This window comes from Phasianus colchicus, chromosome 7 (genome assembly GCF_987193195.1).
Source record: "Phasianus colchicus chromosome 7, bPhaCol1.hap1.1, whole genome shotgun sequence".
Classification (NCBI taxonomy): Eukaryota; Metazoa; Chordata; class Aves; order Galliformes; family Phasianidae; genus Phasianus; species Phasianus colchicus.
In genome coordinates this window covers 8,253,056-8,273,324 of record NC_143442.1, presented here as the reverse complement: position 1 = coordinate 8,273,324, position 20,269 = coordinate 8,253,056, and the positions used below count along the sequence as shown (strand labels likewise).

The window sequence follows — 20,269 nt, the reverse complement described above, 5'->3', positions numbered from 1 at the left end:
TGTGTGGGGCTCCACACAGCAGATTTCCATCTGAGATGCTTTCCCACATTACAACATGATCCATCAGTGAACAGGGCATATTTTTTTTCATTTTCTGGTAGTTCATTGTATGGTGGGGCCTCTTTAGCTTGTGATACTTCATCTGCTGGTGATGTTCCAAACTTTTTACCTTCAGGCCAGTCCATGATGACCTCTAGGATTCCTGGACGGTTGAGATTCCCCATCCGTGCTCGTTGTGTAATAATCAATTCAAAAACTAAGGGTCTTCTCTGTTGGTCCTGGTATCTGTCAAACGTTGCCATTAGTGTAGCGGCCTATCTTCCTGGTGCTGTTGTTCTGAGTTTCTGCCATATATCAGGCGTCGTCCTCACTCTCTCAGGGTCGTGGTCTTGGCGTGGGTCATTAGGAACAAAGTTAGGGTCATACAACATTTCCACCATGGCTATTTCCCTCAAATACTGGATACCCTTTTCAACTGTATCCCACCTTTTCATCACAGGCTTCAAGCCGTCTTTGAAGGGGTGCCTTTCCTTCACGGCTTCACTCGTTCCCAGAGGGTGGCAGCCCCATCCAAACATCGACTAATTCCTTTGTCAATAGCTGGATCTCTGGCAATGGCTCCTAGTTGGAGAGCTTCATTACCATCTAGAGACAAGCTACTGGCCCCACTGTCCCAACAGTGAACTAACCAGGAAACAAGAGTTTCATTTGGGCGCCGTGTAAACTCCTTTCTTGAGCCTTGGATTTCAGTCATCTTCAGAGGCCGACGAGTAATAACAGAGACTTCCTCTTCATCACTCTCTTCTGCATGTCTCTTAGTTTTGCCTTTCTCGATGTTGGTGGTTCTGAGGAGGGCCCCTCACCAGGATCTTCCTCCTCCTCTTCTTCTTTTTTCCATTCTAGACGTGAGGACACTCGTTTCCATTTCTTGCCTTCCACAAGGGCAACTGATATTGTTACTGGTGTCTCCTGTAATTGATCAGATTTGACTTGGAGATTCTCCCCTTTGGCTTGAACCTCAGCTCGGAAACTCTCTCTCTCCAGAATAGTATTATATAGGGCATGGTAAGCATAAGCCAAACCCCAAATAAGTTGTACCTCCTTAGATTTATGTAAGCCACACCGTCCCTGACTCAAATACTGGCTAAGTTTCTCAGGATCCCACAGGTGTTCAAGAGTGAAATCCCATGACATTGCGGGTCCCCATGCTTCTAAGATTTTTCCTAAACCTCTCCATATTCCCTGCCAGTCAGCATTCTCTGGTTTTGGAGGAGACTCCTGCTTACCATGCCTGTATTGGAATACATTCAGGGAGATTGATATGAACAGGGCTACACCCACAAACATGAGAATTAACTCAGTATTGGAAAAACGTCTGATAAACCGAGAGGAAAGCCTGTAAACTGGTTTGAACATTGTGTGGTTTGTAAAATTAGCTATTCCATCTAGGACGTAATTGTTTGTAAAATTAGCCATTCCATCTGGGATGCAAGTGTCAAAATTCATATCATACAACATTGCATATAGGTACCAATATAGGTACCATACAGGTGTCTCCATCAGTGCCCTTATGTGGTTATATATGAACACAATTCCACAAGTAATTATGACACTGATGATTGGCCAGTAGGTCACGAGTAACACCATAGCTTTTAATCCTTTACACAGCACCCTCACGATAAAGAGTGGGTTCATCGCTGGTATCTGCTAAAAAGGGGTTAATGAATGGAAGCTAACAAGAGAGGGGGGGAAGAAAAAAAAAAGCACTACCCCGACTAAGCAGTGCTCAAAGTTTACAAATATCCCAGAATACTGGCAGTACGCCTGGTCTTTCAAGGTCAAGTTTTCCAGCACAAAACCTTGAATATTGATAATGCTCCCTAATGAAGCTCTCTAAGAGCAGAGAGAGAGATTCGTTCTAAGAGCCAAAAAGCAGCTATGCCTGCATTCTCCACCAAAATCTGTCACGGAGTTAACTAGATCAATCTATGCCCATGACAGGGGGCAGTAGGCCCCTGCCCTCCTCACCCCCCCAGCCCCACAAAATGGGAAGGAAGAAAGGAAGGGAGGAAAAAAAAACAGCGGCAACAATCTATGGAGATAAACTTATTTTACTAACTATGATGTCGGAATGCAAGATAACACAATATAATACAATCTAATTGAAACTGAGACTAATAAATCAAATAAGATAGGAGAGAGAGTTCCTGAGACCGAGTCAAACCTGAAGAGCTTGGAACGGCTAGGAAAGCACCCTCCAGCACCCACTGCCAGGCAGTAACAGACCGCCCCACCCAGAAGGGTCAGATCCCATGACTTCTGTAATGTATAGGGATAAGTACCTAGAATTGGAGCATTAACACTTTAATTCCAGTACATGATGTTTTGATGTGGAATACTGAAAATCAAAAAAAACATAAAACTATAACAAAACTGGACGTTTTCATCTGCCCTGAACAACCCTCTGCTGAAATACCAGTGCCACTGTGGTCAGAGAGGAGCAGCCAAATGGAAGTACTGCAGCAGATCTAGCATCTGCAGCAATCAGATCATGCTCGTGTGGGCTTAAGGTGAGAGAAAAGCCAATTCAACACTATTTCAGTGATGTAACATCTGAGGAAGTCATGCTCTTGGTGGGGAAAGCGTGTGGGTGGGGATGAGAAAGAAAAGGTCTTTGTTAGTGATCGCTCCAGGGCTCCAGATCAAAACATTCTTCAGCCTTGGAAGGGAATCGCCATCCAAACCTAGATGAAACCTGAATCTCATCACTGCTCCTCTCAGCGAGTGAGCTAAATCATATTCCCATGCACGAGACAGAAACACAAATCCAAATTGCTTAGCTTGGCCCCATCTCTGATTTGTTATATTATCAGTGATAAGATTTCCAAGAAAAAGTGAAGGGGCATCACAAATCTGTCACCCCAAACATAAAACATGCTGGACCAAATTCTTACATTTCATTCTCGAAGCCTACAGAGAAATGTTGATTTAAGCAGTAGGGCATCTGTGTCTGTGTCTCCATGTAGATACCATGTTCTCTCAATGCCAAAGCCAGCAATAGAGTCTTAGGGTTACTGAGGCAGAGGAAGCTATTGAGCTCAAGAGAAAGTGGAAGAAGCTTGAATCCCGGTGTTTTTACCGGGACTTGTTTCATACTAACAAAAGCTTTTGCAATAATGCTTTTTCATACAAAGGGGTAGCCAGGCAGGACGCACAAGTGAGCTTGCATGTGTGCAAAGGAGAGGACCAGAGATGAATGTGAGCAGCTTTACACTGAAGTTAAACCAGGCTTTTCTGTAAAACAGATGTTACAGTTCCCTTTAAAAAAAAATAAATAATAAATTATCAGCAAACAGAAATGTTCAGGAGAAGGAATTTGGGGCTGAGATTTTGGCATTAGTAATTCCCTATACTTAATCCATAAAAGTTTTCTTTCATGTTTACAGAAGGGGGTTAAAAAAAGAAGCAAGGCTGTTACTAAAGGATTTTAAGATACAGTGGAGATGTGAAAGGCACAGAAGATTTTCATTTCCTGTGTTATAGGGTGCAAATAATATCAGTATGAAAAACCTGGCAGGAAGATTTAAGATAGCAGTTTTTACATTGATAAGTATTTGTTCATTTCCTGACAACAAAAAATATAAATCTCTTCAGAAATTAAATACCCTGGCTTGTTGAAGCACTTTTGTGACGTTCTGTGGTAGACTGGCTTCCTTTCATTGGAAATCCACAGCTAGAATAATAATCACAGCATCAGTTATTATACTTGTATCAGTTCTGTGCGGCAAGAGGCTAATACAGTGTATGGCCGAATTCTCCTACTTTTGTGTCACTTATTTTCTCTGTGGGCCAGATTTGCATTTTAATGGAAGTAGTTTATAGACTTCTTTGCTGCCTTCATAGTGCCACAAGTGGCATCATTAAGTGAGTTAAGCCGGATTAATGCTGATAGTAAAGTCAGATAATACAATAACAGAGGCCTTCATTTCCATTTGGATTAGGTGAAGAGAGCAGGCCTGTCTGGTGCAGGGTGATAATTTGTAAGCGCGATATGTTGTACTTGAGAGGATAAGATTAAATTTAGTGGGTTTAACTGTCATCCCAGTAAGTCAATTACTTCATCTTTTCAGGCTTTGAATTTCTTTTATAAATAAAATAAATGGAATATTGAGCTGCTCCACAGCCATTTCGAGCTTCCATGAAGAAGAATTACACATGCTGGGCCAAAAAAAAAAAAAAAAAAAAACAACAGAGAGAGAGGGGAAAGGGTTTCTGATTCGGCTCCATAAACAAAATACAAACTGCTTTCAAGTGCCAGCATAGCAACAGCTCAGGAATATTGTCCATCTCTCATATCACAAGCATGACAGATTCCATTGTGACTTTAGTTTATCCATAATAGGAAATATTTATGTTGTGCCTGGTCTCTTCTATTTCTATCAGGAGATCATAGAAGGAATACACTAAAATAGTGATCCCTGCTATCATTTAAAGTCTTACTTTTTTCCTCTGCTTGCTATCGCTTCTGAATTTAATGCTTACACCTTGCTGCTAAGAGAGTCACAAATGAAAATAAATAAAGGAGATCTGTTTGATTTGGATCCATATCAGGTCAAACCTGGTTTAATTCTCCCGACTTCTCTCCCCGCCTCCTTCCTATTTGGACACCAAATCCCCGCAATGCCATTTCTCGGGCATGGAGAGCTTTGACAACAAGCTTTCTGTAAATTAGATTGAGATAGATAAAGCACCAACATCTTCATTTCTAGCCACAGACCCAGAATGAAGACAGGTAATGTCAACAAGGGAGTGTTTATCCTTAGCAGGAGATCATTTCAGGAGTGCCACAACTCGACATCTTTTCATAAAATCATTTATAAGTGCTTAGCTCTCTCCTGTGACTCCTGCTGTGGGGCATTATCACAAACAGGGAGAAAGAAACCTCTGCTATTCTCTCTAAAGCTCTTGTTAAAGCTCCACGCTAAGACTGAGCCTTGCAAGGTGCTAGCACTTGCCCACTGATGCTGATAAAGAGCTGGTACTAATCTCCTGGGAAGCAGGAGGGACATAGCTAAAGGCTAAGGCAGATGCTCTGCATTTCTATAAGGATGCTCGATAGCATGTACTATTAGCTAATTGAGCCACAGCCCTGTCATTAAAGGACACTTCATAGAACATGCTCAGCAGTCTGCAGGACTAGATCCAAATGAACACAAATGCCTCAAAAAGGCTGAGTGCTTGAAGAGACAAGTCAGAGTGATGGGCAGATTTAGACAGATCTGCCTTGGTTGTGTCACTACATGGTGAAAGACAGCCTTCTGGGTCATTGTGGAAAGGACAACTATGTGTTTTGACACTTATTCTGTGCTAAGGAAGAAGACATTTTCCACACAATTTAGCTGACACAAATGATAAGTAAATGACTATTTGCAATGGGCATTTTTAGTATGTTTGCCTCTTCTTCATGCAGATATATATTGCCCATAGCTCCCCAAGAATCAGGGGAATCACATAATGCCAAATGTGTAAGGCAAAGAACTGGCTCCTTTCATGATGCAAAGCTATAGGAAATAAAACGGGATGGATCAAAGCACAGAATCTGTGTCTTAAATTGAAGGTACTGTTTAACATACGAAGGTTTCTCTGTAGGTAAGAGATATTTAGCAAAGAAAGCTGTTCTGAAAAGAGTTAAGTAATTTTGACTTCATAATTTCATGCCACAGTTTGATGGTCAATTTGACTTTCAGGTATCTTAAAGTCAACTAACCTCTTTTAAATTGTTCTTAATAGCTGACATTTACATCTTCCCAAATCTCGTTTTTGGATTATTTCTATAATTACTTACATAAAGATACTAAATTACTAATATTCATAGATTTGATTTGCTGATATAGGGACTCCATAAATAAAATCTCAACCCTGACTGTTCTTACAGAGATCTGTCTTCCATTTTTTCTCAAATTAGCAATGTCACGCAAGCTTTGTGAAGCTGTAATTACAGCCTCAATAGAGCAGAAAAGCCCAAGCAGCCAACCAGCCTTTCCTGCTCAAAAATGAGTCTTCCCTGGTCTTTAACACTTCCTTTTTGCACATCTGAGTGCTGTGTTTGTCTTCCAAATTCTGCCTTTTCTTGGACGCAGCAAGGCCACAGGTTTTTTGCTTGAAGAACAGCGTGGCAGGATTTGACCAGCTCAACTTTAATCTGCCTTGATTTGTCACACAGCACTGCCAATTGAGTCCCTTAGATGGTATGGAAAATTGGTGCTGCTTCTCTCCAGAATGCTTGTTCACACACTAGCACGGCCTATGGACAGTCCTGTGTGCTGCAAACAAAGAGCACAAAAGCTCAGTGTGTTTGCCACAACCAGCAGGGCTGCCAGGCCCTAGCTGCTAGGTTAGTTCTTGCTATTTCATGGAAATTAGACAGAATGTCAAAACTGGATACCTGGATGTCTCCCTTTGCCACGCTATCTGAGCATCTCACTAATGCTGTGGGTAGTTTCAGAGCAAACGTGTGAGGTGAGGCAGTGTTAATATTCATTCTATAGCAATTGAGCCACTGAAAGAGACAAGGGCAGATACTCAAGATGACTCAAAATGCAGAGAAGTTAGTAATAAGTTAATAAGCCACCTCTGCTAACTTTTTTTCCCCTTTCTCTTCTCAGGACTCAACTAACTTGGCTGTAGATATCCCAGGAGACTCCTACTTTATGTCTGTTTTTATCTGAATGTTTTTACGTCTGTTTCTAAGGGCCCACAGTGAGCAGTTGCTCTCATTCCCAGTGAAACAGACCCAGACACACGGATTAGGCTGAGCTAGACCTGTGAAGGAGTATTTCTGCACAGATCAACAAGCCAAAAACCCACAGAATGTTTGGTGGCCAACACTATCCAAAACTTGGTTAAGCTTCAGCTTATTCAAAAAGAAAGGAGAAACGTGGAAACTCTTTGTCACACAGCAGCTCCAAGAGGCTAGCACTGTCAGGGTGTCCTCAGTGAACTCTAAAAGAAAATTTGATGCGATTGCACCAGTGCACACGAGATCCATACAGCCAGTTGCTACCCCCATCTTCACATGGATTCTATGGAAGTGATACTTCACTGAAGCTGGTCTGCGTACATGAAAGTACCTGAGTTTTCTGTCTGTAAACACCACATGGGGCTGGCTGTGTTACTACTCAGACAGAACATAAAGATGTACAAAGTTCTCCAAGTGCCACATATGACTATTGCTGGACAAAGAACAGCTTTTCATTTACTGGCATCAGGAGCAGAAGCATGTGCATTTGCCATCCATCAAAGGTCTTAGAACACGTGTGTTTTAAAGGGAGACAAGAAGCACAGGCAGAGATGGATCCAAACAAGCTGCAGAATTATCTCAATTTGTTTTCAAGTAACTCTATATGGGTAAATATTAAACTGTGTGAGAGAGAAGGCCCTCTGCCAGCCAAGCTTTAGCCAGAACCAGGCCTCCCCTCACCATGTTTCTGTCTGCAAAGAGCTTTGCTAAATTTGCAGCAGACAGCTCTGACCAACAGGCAGTTGTTCAGTTATATCTTAAGCCTCCTTGACACATGATAAAGAAACATGTATATTAAAATGCCATGTAAAAACCAGGCTTCTCAGGGACTGTAAACTGAGATCTGTGCCAGCAAGTTTTAAAATGAGGATTTTGACCCATGAGATCATGTTATCCCATTCACAACACAGAGCAGAGAGAAAGTTTGGGGATTCAAATCCCTTTGAACGTGATACTGTAGCTGTGAGAAGAGCCAGGGATTTATAGATTTGTAGAGCAGTCGATACGCACTTGTATTTACTAAAGCACAGATCTTGTACAGTTCTCCACCACTGAGCGGTCTGTTGGTATCACTCAGTTAGTAAAATGCAGCATAAAATCCACATTAGCCATCCAGGAGCAGATAACTTCACATTAACAGAAGCTCCCAGACATCAGGTACTTTCAAACTGCAATCCTCTTTCCTCCAAGGCTGAAGAGAAGCAGGAATGGCTGAAAGGGAAAAGTAACTGTCTGAGTATGAAGGTGAGCCTAGCTGCAATGTGTCCCCTCTGAGGCTGCTAGCAATCAAGGAAATAAATATAAGTTCAGTAAATATTAATATGCAGAATATACAAGTTTAAGAGAAAGAAGACAAATTCTTTCAAAGAAAGAGGAACAAATTTGGGTAATTCAGACTGATTTACATGTCCAGAAGGTGGACAGGACGGTCACCCAGAGGTGTGGACAGCTGCATTAGTTCTGCAGTCAAGGAACTCAGTATCAAAACTGCATGTAAGCAAAGCCTGCCTGCCAGAAGGAAAAATGCACAGTACGGTGCAGCTGCACACTGAGAGCTAATGAAGCATTCCAGGGATGAAAAAGAGAGCAGCAGGCCCAGGTCAATAAAGATGGGCTGAACACTAGAAATGAAATTAGTGTAAGAACACAATGAGAGGAAGAGATATTATGCAATAATCCATTTGTGCAGATTTGGATGCAGAAAATAAGTAATATTATGATGTTCCAAGAGCATGTGGTCATTCCCCCAGTGACTGTATTATAATACATATGTACAATGTTAGTTTTAATGATGAACATGTTGTCTTATTCTTTGTGTTTTCTGGTTTTTGATGATTTTTCTAACTACAGCTTTGCCTGAGGAATTTTTAAGCCTTCTATTGTATTTCCATGCACGTGGAAGAAAGTCCTCATGTAGCTCATGACACTTCCACATGCCTCATTGCGTATAATAGATACTCCTTCAGAAGCTGCTGTTACTTTAAGGATTGACTTGTCATATATAAAATTATATCTGTCAGGTTGCCTAGATTTAGAGAGACCTCTTGGACTGGAAATGCAACTTACATGTAGGTTTAGAAGATTTTATCACACGGTCTACATGCCTGGTGTCCATTTAACCAATTCCCACATTTTTTCTATTACATTTTTTTAAGATTTTCTTTCTTTATAAAGAAGGTTAAAGTAATTTACGCCCAACGTTTATTATATATGAAGTTGTTGAAATAATGAGGGCAATAAAATTGAATTTAGCATTGTCTTTATTGGTACGAAGGTTACATTCATAAGTTCTGTTTGTTTTAATAGGTTTATCGTACAATCTTAGGCATATGCTATTGTGCAGCGATGGATATGCTTTGAATATTTTTGTAATTGTGGGTAGTATAAAAGTCATTTTCTGTTAGATTGCACAAATCCATTACATTAGTAGAAAGATACATTATTGTAATAGGATTAATGTGCAACACATAAACATGATCAGTAATATTCTTTGTGATAAATTATCTCATTTTAATCACTTGGAATGTAGAGAGATTTCAGGATAGTTCCATCTTTGATTTGCATAATTGTATTACAGACAGACAAATTGCATTATATTCTTCATTAACAATAGATGGCTTGTATAACTATTGTATTTTTGAAGGCACTGCTCTTACATTCATCCTGTAATTTGTCATTTTATGACACCACTGTTTAGCTTAGTTTGGAGAGAATAGAAACTAAAAGATAATTTGATTTTAGCGGAGTACAAGTAATATCTCTGCATTCAGCTGTAATGTGGTAAGCTATTGTTTGTTTTAACAAATTATAATCCAACAGCCAAAGTTAAAAAAAATATTATTTGTGGCCAATCCCACATTCATGGCTTTTCATAGCAATGTTTCAGCGCTTGTAAAGGAAACTCAATGTGAAAACACAACATAAAATTAAATTAGATCCATCAGAATGTTTTCTACTTCTCTGCTTGGGCTCGCCCTCACCTGTTCATATTTTTCTTCTTTATGCATGCATATACACCAACACATGCTCTGTTCTAGCTTTCGCTGTGTTCTTTGGGGATCTGTAATTCCATAGGGTAAATAAAACAACTGAATTGCAAATTATATCATAAAATGTATTATTCTTTTTTTTTTTTTCCAATTGCAAACCCTTTTCTTTAAGGATAATGTATTTCTGCTATGAAAAACTAAGAGATATTTTAGGATAAAACAAATTATTTTTTCATATTTCTCTAACTAAGCCTTCTTCAATCATTTCTGACTGCTAGGAATACCAGTAAATTAAAAGTTAGTAGCTTGAGACAGGCTTGTACTCCTACCAAATCAAAACCAGCTTCTTATTTTAGAAAATCTAATTGTGGCACTCTATTATGGTACCTTGAGTGTTGTGACTCTTTAAAAAGAAATTGGGTTTAGAAAGAAATTAGTGTGGCTAAATCACAGATACTTTCTTTTGATAATGAAACACAAAACTGAAGTTCCTGATATACATGCAAATCAGAACTCGGGCCTAACTCATTGAAGATTGCTGTTTCAAATGGAATTTCAAAAATCTCAGCCAATATATCTCAGATCTTATAATTTGATCCTAAATATAGGCTGTTAGCTTAGGGCTCGATCCCACAAATGTTTTTATGCATTTTTATTACGCCTGATGAGCAGTTCTATCAGTGCTGCTATAATAAGTCAGAAACAAAATCCTATAATGTCAATAGGAGTACGGCTGCTGAATCCAAGGAAGACAGGATTCCATGCTCTTCTCCCTCCTACAGACACTCATTTTGTGTTGTTATTTTCACTAGAAGACATCCTAAAAATGAACTTCACAGAGATGGGAAAAGGAGAAAGACTTTGGGCCAAATCTACATTTTTCTCCAAGCAATTAAAATACACTATTACAAAACTTCTCAGGCTAACAACACATTTTACGTTATGATTCTTTTTGTCAAAAATAAGGAAAAAAAACCCTAAAAATCTACATCTTACTTTTAAAAAATTTTCTGAAGAAGAAATACATAAAATTACTGCGTTCACATCAATTTGTCGAAACTGTATGAGAAAAAGGGAACTGAATAAAACCTGTAAACTTGACTTGGCTATGCTCTTTAAGATAATTCCTTTACCTTTTCTGAAAATAACTCTCAGAGAAGTTGTATTTGCCCACCTCAATGCTGCAAGTGTTATGAGATATTTTTGCAAAAGGATGAAAGTTAATATTTTTCTATTTGTCTTCTTGAAATGTCTTTGAATTTCTCCACCGTGGCTTGGCAAAACCTTAGTGCTCCAATGAGGGAGGATAAATATTACCCGCACCACCACGTGACCTCCACGGCTGACTGCATGCTGAGAATTAAAGTTAATGAACTCTGCATATGCAAGGACAGTTTCTGAAATAGACTGGTGAAAAGAGCTCACATCCTAGTGCTGACGAATGAGAAAACGTATGAAATTCAAAATCTGCTTGCAGATAATTCCCAAACACAAAATAGAATTACATTTGCAAGCAATTTAAGACCAACCATTTGCTAAGCAGTGTGTACATTTACATCAGATCTTTCCGAAGTCATTTTCAAAAATGTTTCAGCACTGATATCCACAGCTGACCTCCCAGCCCACACGGCATCATACACAGCTGATGTGTCAGTCTGAGGGGTTTTTATACACCCTAGGTCAGAGATGTATGGGGTTTTCTTTCAGTTCCAACATTTTTTGTTTTGTAAAGGTGCCTCATTGCAAGGCAATTGAGGTTTAACTTCTAAACAACTCCAGGAAATGTATTTTTTGCTGCTTATGCTAAGTAACCTGAAGTCTCACAAAACAAATAACATGAAAAATAATCTTGTGTTGTTATTTGCCATCTCAGTAGCTACTCTGATCAAATACACACAGGCCACACTTCCTCAGAAGCGCTATACACTGTTTGGGGAATTGAAAAACAGTCCTATCCTTCGCCACACAGCAGTTGCATGTGCCATGACTCACTGCCAGGTGTGCTCTTCCAGGTGCTCTCTGTTCACGAGATGAGAAGCTAGGCCCTCTCCATGTGGTTTCAGCCACCCTAACCAGACATCTCACATCAGACAAATAGGATTGGGAAGGCTTAACTGCTGGCCAAGACTGACTCACTCTCTGATGCCAGACTGGTATTTTCTGCTTTTCACTCCCTATACATGCTTTTTATTTCCATTAAGATATTCCACAGCAGGTTTCACTGGCTGTGTTTTTTAACTATGGACATGCAAAAAATAAATAGGATGTGTGTTCATTCTTCTCTTGTTAGCTTGCTTTCTACCACCTAACTCTTGTGAAGGCAACTAAGGAAATTCTCTCAATTTTCCCTCAACATTAAAGCACCAGTATTTTTTATTCTTGGAAGTTTTCCTTACCCACTAAGAGGTTAATTGTAAGCATCAACAGAAATAAAACTCACCATATGTTAAAATACATCAAACATAGAAACAAAATAACCTCAAACCTATTGCTTGTTTTTCTGCTATTTTCCCTTAAAATCATTCTTTTCTCCCCTGTTCCTCTTTCAGGGATGCCTCAGAACAGAAGAATGGGATGCATATGCTGTATTGTCTGCATGGAAAATAAACATAACCTCCTTCAGGAATTAATAAGATTAAGTTACACTTCAATTGAAATCAGTGTACATAAACTAATGAAAATTTCCTTTGGATGTTGGTGAAGAAAACCACTCACTGTGCTGGTGAACTGATGCAAACAGATATTTTATGATAGGAAGATGAAGAATTAATGGAACTCATCTATAGTCAGTGATGGGATAGGGGTGAATTAAGTGTTTCCCATGAGTCTATAAATGAGCCCGTGAGTACGCTCTTGTGTTTTGTATTTTAGACATCAGGTAAGGATTTTTTTCCATCATGAAAAACATCTTCAGCCAATCCTGTGAGTGTTTGCTTTAAGGCAAGAAAATACTTAAATACTTCTCTGAAGTTTGGCTTCAAAAAGCCACCAACATCTGCTATTGTCTTGTACATACTTCATGGTAGAGGAGCATCATGCTTCCATAAAATATGTAGTCATTAGAAATTATCCCCTGTCCTTGGCTGTCTTACTGATGATTGTTATTCCTTACTTCCTTTCAGATTTGTGGAGGTTAAAACAGGGCAATGCTGGTATCTTCTAGGCTCTCCAGATTCCCCCATTTCAGGCTCACTATCAGCCAAAGGCTGTCACGATATTTACTTAATCCTCTTACTAGAAAGTTACTTTCAGTCCACAAATTGGCCTTTAATACTGACAGCAAAGATGCTATAAGGCCACATTTTAGAAGTCTTTCTTGAAGGGTAGACTTTACCTTGAAAATCTTTTCCCCCAGCACAGAGATATCCCAGAGTGGTACTGGGCACCTCTTTTGTAAGCTATCACAGACAGATGGGGGAAATGAGGTTTCTTCCTCCTCAGTCTTCTATGCATTCTTTTTGCTTGCTCTTGCTGTATGATTTTAAATACAGCTCTTTGGATGTAGGCAATAACCAAATCTTATCTGTCTCAAGTTAAATATTTTTTCTAATTAGCTTTATTCTTTCAGAATCCAAAGGACTTTTCATACACCCAAACAAGCTAGAGGAAGGCGGGGGCATCTGGGTTGTGTGCAGAGTTTCAAATTTATTATTGTGTTTTCTAGTGCACTTTTAAATATCAAATAAGGCAGCTTCCAAAATTTCCCTAGGGTTGCTCTTTCCATATTTATTAAAGCTCACTCTTAGAAAGCACTTGCCAGCATCTGAATGTATCTACTTTTATTCTATTTCCCCAGTTATAATCTAGATAGAACCACTAGCTACTAATTTATTTTGATGGTTAAAGTTAACCTAATAATATTTGATCAAACAGACATAACACACTTAAGATTCCCAAGAGTGAAATTACGTTTGGCAATTTACTATTCATGGTAGCTGCGTGAGCTGCTGGAACTCAATGCTTTTAAAATTTTCCTTGTGATGTGCAACTGTTACAAATATCTCAGCTGTATATACTAGATAAGCATTTTAGAGATATAAAAACACATAATTGCCTTCCTGTTCCCTGCCCCAGAATTCCCTAGAAAGTGTCTAGTCATTTTAGACAAATGTAACAGCATGTCTTAAAGACTTAAGTGCATTTACAATTCAGCCCCAAATAGATAATCTTTTAAAGCTGTGGGAACACAACTTCAGTTGTTCCCTTCAAAAGTTGTGTTTTACACATAGATCAAAATAAAACAAAACCTCTGAGATGTTTAGGTAGCAGCATCCTACTGGGAATAAACATGTCCACTGGGACAACAGGTATTTTTTAGATCTCCCATTAGAACTAATAATTAGCTCCAGATCAAACACATAGGCTACTCCGGGATCTGAAAGTGGGCTTCCCCAAAAATGCCAAATGCTCCCAGGATTTGTGCTTGCTTTATAACTGTCAAAAATAGACAGTCCATAGACTTAAAAGCAATGGGTTTATTTCAAATAACAGTAAATGGCCTTCTAAGGTCAATATATTAGTTTTCCTCTAGATACACAGTTTCAATAGCAAGCGATGCATGAAGTCTGTTAAGCCTTTTGAATTGTCTATCAGTTCTGGGAATTATAGATTTTAACCCATATAGATACTTGGCTCAACCGCAAAATGAAAAATCATTAAGAAAAAAGCACTGTATATTACTACTCCAATATGCATTTGTGATTTAGAATTGGCATTTCAATATACAAAAAAAATTTCTAGAATCATCGAAATAAATGCAAATGGTTCTATAAGTATTTTAAATTGCAGAACAAAAAAGCTCATTAGAATTTACTACTCATCCAAGTGTGCATGTTTTTTTCTATTACATATCCAGTGTACTTTGTACTTTTACAGTTGATTGAATCAAAGCATGAGAAGATCCAAAAACATTTTTGTAGCTTTCTTTAAGTTGTACTACTACTGTCAGATGTTCCCTGATGGTGCACAAGCCATGTTCTGTAAATAAATTCGTGTTTCATTTTCAATTGGAATTTCATTAATCAAGCCACAGTAAATAGTGGAGTATTTAAAACAGGTTTCTCTAAAAAGCAGGTAAAACACACCAGCAAACTATTGATACAGTCCGGCTGCATGATGGAGCAACACTGATTGAAACCAGCTGATGACATGGCCATCTGCCTTTGTATTTCATGACAGTTTAGGCTTGAACTTCCCCTCTTAGAGGTTCTAATAGTGACTCTGACAAAGCAATGAGCCCTCATATCTCCTCTTCAGGGTAACAAGACTATTTCATTCTCAGGAAAGTTCAAGCAGAAAGAGGTAGGTTAACGAATAGGTGCTATATCAAGGAATCAAACTAAGGGCACTTAGGTTACAGTGACCTATCTTTAGTAACATCTTCAGGTGTAGTTGACAACAGATGCAATTTTATACAGCATTTCATCTGAAGCTGGAAATTGAAGAAAGAGGAAAACTAAGAGTAAAATTAAACATTCCTCCATGTTGTAGGAACAAGACCCAAATATTCATTGTTCAAGCAATTTGCTGTTGATTTCTGTTTTAGGAGGAAATTCTTTACTCAGAGGGAGTGGTGAGGCACTGGCACAGGCTGCCCAGAGGAGCTGTAGATGCCCCATCCTTGGAACCATTCAGGGCCAGATTGGATGGGGCCCTGGGCAGTGTGGTCTAGTGGGCAGCAACCTTGCCTACAGCATGAGGGGTTAGAGCTACAAGGTCTTTAAGGTCACTTCCAAACCAAGCCGTTCTATGATTCTATGATTCTGTGGTACTGAAAGAAAAAACTTTTTCTTTGAGCTGGACATTCAGGTGATGGAAAAACAGCAGCAAAACTGGCAGTAACTGCTTCCTGTAGAAAGACGGGTCGTACATAAAGTTTTTATTTAAGGCATAGATTGCTAGAATGCACTCACACAGAGACCTTCCTGATTCCCTGGTGGCCATGAGCATCCATGGCCACCTAACATTCAGCCACATGCTATGCTGGAGCAAGACTGCAGCTCCCACTTGCCTAAGGATCAAACCATCTGTGCCAGTTTTTCCACTGCAGAAGGGGAGTAGCATAATCCATGCTATTGGAAGGCTGTGAAGCTGGGTTACTCTCTAAGCATTAAGCAGAACAGCTCGGACAGAAGCTCTGCCAGAGGCCAAGACCCAGTTGGACCCTCTTTGGTATAAGCACTCTCAGGGACCTTCAGCCTGGGGGAATGTTCAGGGGAAGATCCTTGCACCAAGAAAGGACGGATCCACTAATCCACAGGTAACAGTAACTATAACATGTTTTGAATGTTTGCAAATTTATGACACAAATTAACAACATTAAAAGCAACTAGTGCTTGATATCAGCACTAGTTTGGTCGCTAATACAACGCTGGAGGCAGAGAGAGGGAAGGAACAAAAGGCAGTAGAATTACTTCCCAGAGATTCTCTAAGGATTTCAGGCAGAACAATAAAAAACTGAATTAACTTATTCATTTTTATCACCTGATGAGCATAATTAGCAAACAGTGCATAATGACAGCAAATAATGGCTCTCTTTTCTCCTATTAAGATAGCGTAATGACTATATTTTCCCAGTCTTAAAGCTGTACTGTATTTACTAGTGGTACTCACCTGAAAAATGTTTTGTCTGTCAATATTGAAGTTAACAAAATGCTTAACTACAGCACATAATGATCCTAGCACAAAGCAGCCTTTGATCTGAGCACAGAGGCTTTCACAGATCAAACTGTGCTGAAAAGTCTGTGACAGCGACTCACGAAAGAAATGTGATGTAACGAAATTTAATAATTCACTTCATCTTCCCTGCTTGATGACTAATAAGAAACCTTCATCTACGATGTTCTCCTTCTTTTATGAGTTTCACTATCCATGTATGAATCCCAGAACAACCATCTAGAGAAACTTGATGGTAGAACTGCATTTTAATATAAGCACTTTAATATACAGCTTCAGGATCCAGGTACCCTTTGGTAACATTGAACTATCCCTTTGGGTTTCAAGGTTGTGAATAAGGTTATCAAGCTGGCTTGCTCTATACTCACACTGAGAGACTTTGCAATTAAACCTGGGAAAGTGGCTTTGCTGAATTTGCTAGTGTAGAAATCAGCTTTCTGCTAAAGGAACAAGATGCAAAATGTCTTGTCCGATGACAGACTTTTCATGCTGTATCTTGATTACATTGGCAGCTAAACCAAATTCAGACAAAACAAATTTAAGCTAATTTGGATGGAGTATAAAATATAACTCTCCTCAGGGCACAGTCTTGCAAGACCCCCGGAGACCGAACTCCCATTGATTTCCCTTGATTTAAAAGGCACAAATGATTCGCATGACCAGATCCGGAATGGATAAAGATGGAGAACAGCAGTGATCCTGATATCATCCCAAAGGCCTCTCTGACCCTCACGGTATGGCCATCCTTTAATTCATCTGTCACATCTGTATCTAACAGAACTATTTGCTTTCAAGCATCTTCCCAGTTCACCCTATTTTACCTACACTTTTCCAGGCATGGCCTAAATGTCAACTTCTGTCTCTCTCACGTCTGTATTCATTCAATATCTGTTCTCACATGAAGAGATCAGAAGTGCCTCTTAGTTATCTTTTTTTTACAGCATCTTGCACAATAGGACAACAGTCTGTAAGCAGTGCTCCATGGTAATTAAAGCAAAAAAAAAAAAAAAAAAGCAATAAACACACAGAAAAGAATAAAAATAATTTTCCTTCTCAAAGCTTCTCAAAGTTTTGATTATGTGGGAAATAAAAACAGTATTTGATCTGACTCAGCCCTACTCTAACTGATTCTTTGGGGAGATTTATCAATTACCTTAACAATATATCTAACAATACATTCGCTTTCCTCTTCATTTCATTCCCTGTTAATAGACATTAGGCAAACCTCTGCAGTTTTACAGAAAGACTGCATGTGATTTTGTATCATCACCTAGATAATTAGAGCGCCAGTCTTTCTGAGGCTTCTAAATTTTGTGTTGTTCCATACAGTTTTATTAGCTAGATGTACATCAAGATGGTGGATATATGGCTTTTGTGGTGGAAGGAGCTTTTTCTGGAACAGTATGAGAGGGAGAATGATATGACAGGAACCACGTGTATTTTGCCAATTTTTGAAAAAAGTTTTGGGGTTTTTGTTATTTCTTTAGTTTGATTTGGAGGATGAACTACCATTGCCTCTTCCTGTGACTCCCATGGGTCCACCATTCATGATTCATTCAGTAATTTATTTAACTATTTTGGAAGGATCTAGGATTAAGACAGTAGCAAAAGAATTTGGAAGTATAGTTGTAGGAAGCGCGTATATGTTTACTTAAAAGTAGAGGTCACTACATTAAAAAAATATATATTTTTTTCTTACTGCCTCTCTTCTCGCATGCTGTTGAAGTTCTCTTATCAGGCATCAGTGAGGTCTATTACAAAGCAGGACCCTGAATGCTAGACCCAAGTATCAAAATAATATTTACCATACATAAGTGTACCAACCATTATGGCTTTTCTGTGTTACTAGAGAAGATAGACATTGAATTTTGTTACATTCAGCTGATTGTATACTTTCACAATAAATATGTGACCTTGATGATCTGAACTGTTTCGAACAAGAGCCCACTAAAGAAGCTTACTTAACAGCAGGGGGCGAATCAGTAAAGAGCGTCAAAAGATCCCAGTCCTTCAGTAGCTGGATTTTTTGCCAACAAATAATCTGACAAGTAAAGCAAACTTGTCAAAACTGAGCTTATACAGCTTGAAGTACCTATCAGACAGTCATCTTTGTCATGACTGTTTTGAAATAGACTTCTGTACTGGGAAAAAGACTCATCACTTCTGGACCAAAGTTTTCTGGGCAAACAGAAGAACAATATACATGGAATATTAGTACCTATTTCTGAAGGGCAATTGTGTACCTTAGGCACAAAGGAGAGCCTGGAATGATGAACAGGAATCTTGTATATGTAAATACATAGTTGCAAATAAACAAAAAAATGCCTATGGATACTATAAATGTTATATGATATGCTGGCACTTGTTCAAAACTTAGAGGCATTGGCATTATTTTAATCATTTTTCCATTGAAGTAAAGAAACTGCATGTATAATTAAACAGTTGTATTGTATTGCAGAAATTACCATGTAATGACATAGTTAGAAATTCTTGGTTTTTCATGGTAATATCAAGTATAATTACCATGTAATCTGCAGAAAGCAAACACGGCTATAATTATTCTGTAATCCAATTTAATTACAGGGTAACAGATTTGTTATTTCTTCACCATAAAATACATGTGCAGAGGAAATAAACTGGTAGAGAAAAGGTATTTTTTCTTTTGAAGAAGCTTTCTTTATTAAAAACAAAAACAAAAAACTGGCCTGCCTCAGTGATGTGGGACCAGCAAAGGATGAACTGACAGTGTCTATTCCATCCTTTGCCACAAAACAGTAAGCACATCCTGACACTGACTGCAGCTGAAATTGTTCCTTCCATTTTTGCAAAGTGCCCAGCTATTCAGACACAACATCGGTTTTTCCCGTGCTAAGACAGAATGGAACCAACTACCTCTGCCCCCCAGAAACCCCAACTTATTAGAGATGAGATATTTATTTCTGACAGAAAAGAAACAGTACTGTAACCACAATAAGGGTATTTTGTGACCCCTTGAGATTGGATCTCTCAGCCAACAATATTCCACCTTTCTAGATTGTTCATAAAGGACAGACACAAAGTCAAGATAAAGTCACAATAAGCTGAACTGTGATCCTCACATTGTTTTCTGTGCTCTTTCTGTGCTGTCTGTCTAACTAGAACAACGCCAGAGTTAGTAAGTTCTTTCTTCCCCACCAGAAACTGAACTCAGAGCTTGGTGCTAACCCTGTGGTCCCAACATTCTCTGGATCATATGTGTAGCCCAATGTCCTTTTGTCCACCACTTGTTTCTGTACTGCACCACTGTCTGGTTCTATACAAGAAACTGCAAGGCAGGACTAGAATTGTTACATCAGAAGGGCACAAAAGAAAGCAGATCTGCTTCAACCTACTTCCATTTATCATGCAAGCAAAAACACTGATAGAGTTCAGTGGCCATTTGAATTATAAATTACTGTATTGCAAATAATAACTTTGCCTTACTGTGCCTGGCCTTCTCTGACCTCCTTTTTTTTTTTTTTTTTTTTTTGTAACCTTGAACCACTCTAATCCTCACTGTTCAGTTGGTAATCCTTTTAAGAACAAGATGAAAATTGGTGCAATAAAGCAATGTTTGAGGGCACGCAAACAATTATACTTCTGCCCTTAGCAGGTGCTGTTTCTATTTCTAGAAACTGTTTAAAGGTCTTCAAAGTATGAATAGATGGAAAATACTCTTTCTGCTCTGTTTCCTCATACACAGTACCTTCTTAATGAACAATACACTCCACATTAAAGGAGTCCTGGGGGTCAGGTTTTCACTTAGAAAATTTGGGCACTCGTCATT

At 38.9% G+C, this 20,269-nt stretch overlaps 1 pseudogene; it reads right to left on the bottom strand.

The window, feature by feature from the left end:
- Nucleotides 1-314: 314 nt before the first annotated feature.
- On the bottom strand, nucleotides 315-1,274 carry LOC149917207 (uncharacterized; annotated as a pseudogene).
- Nucleotides 1,275-20,269: the final 18,995 nt, after the last annotated feature.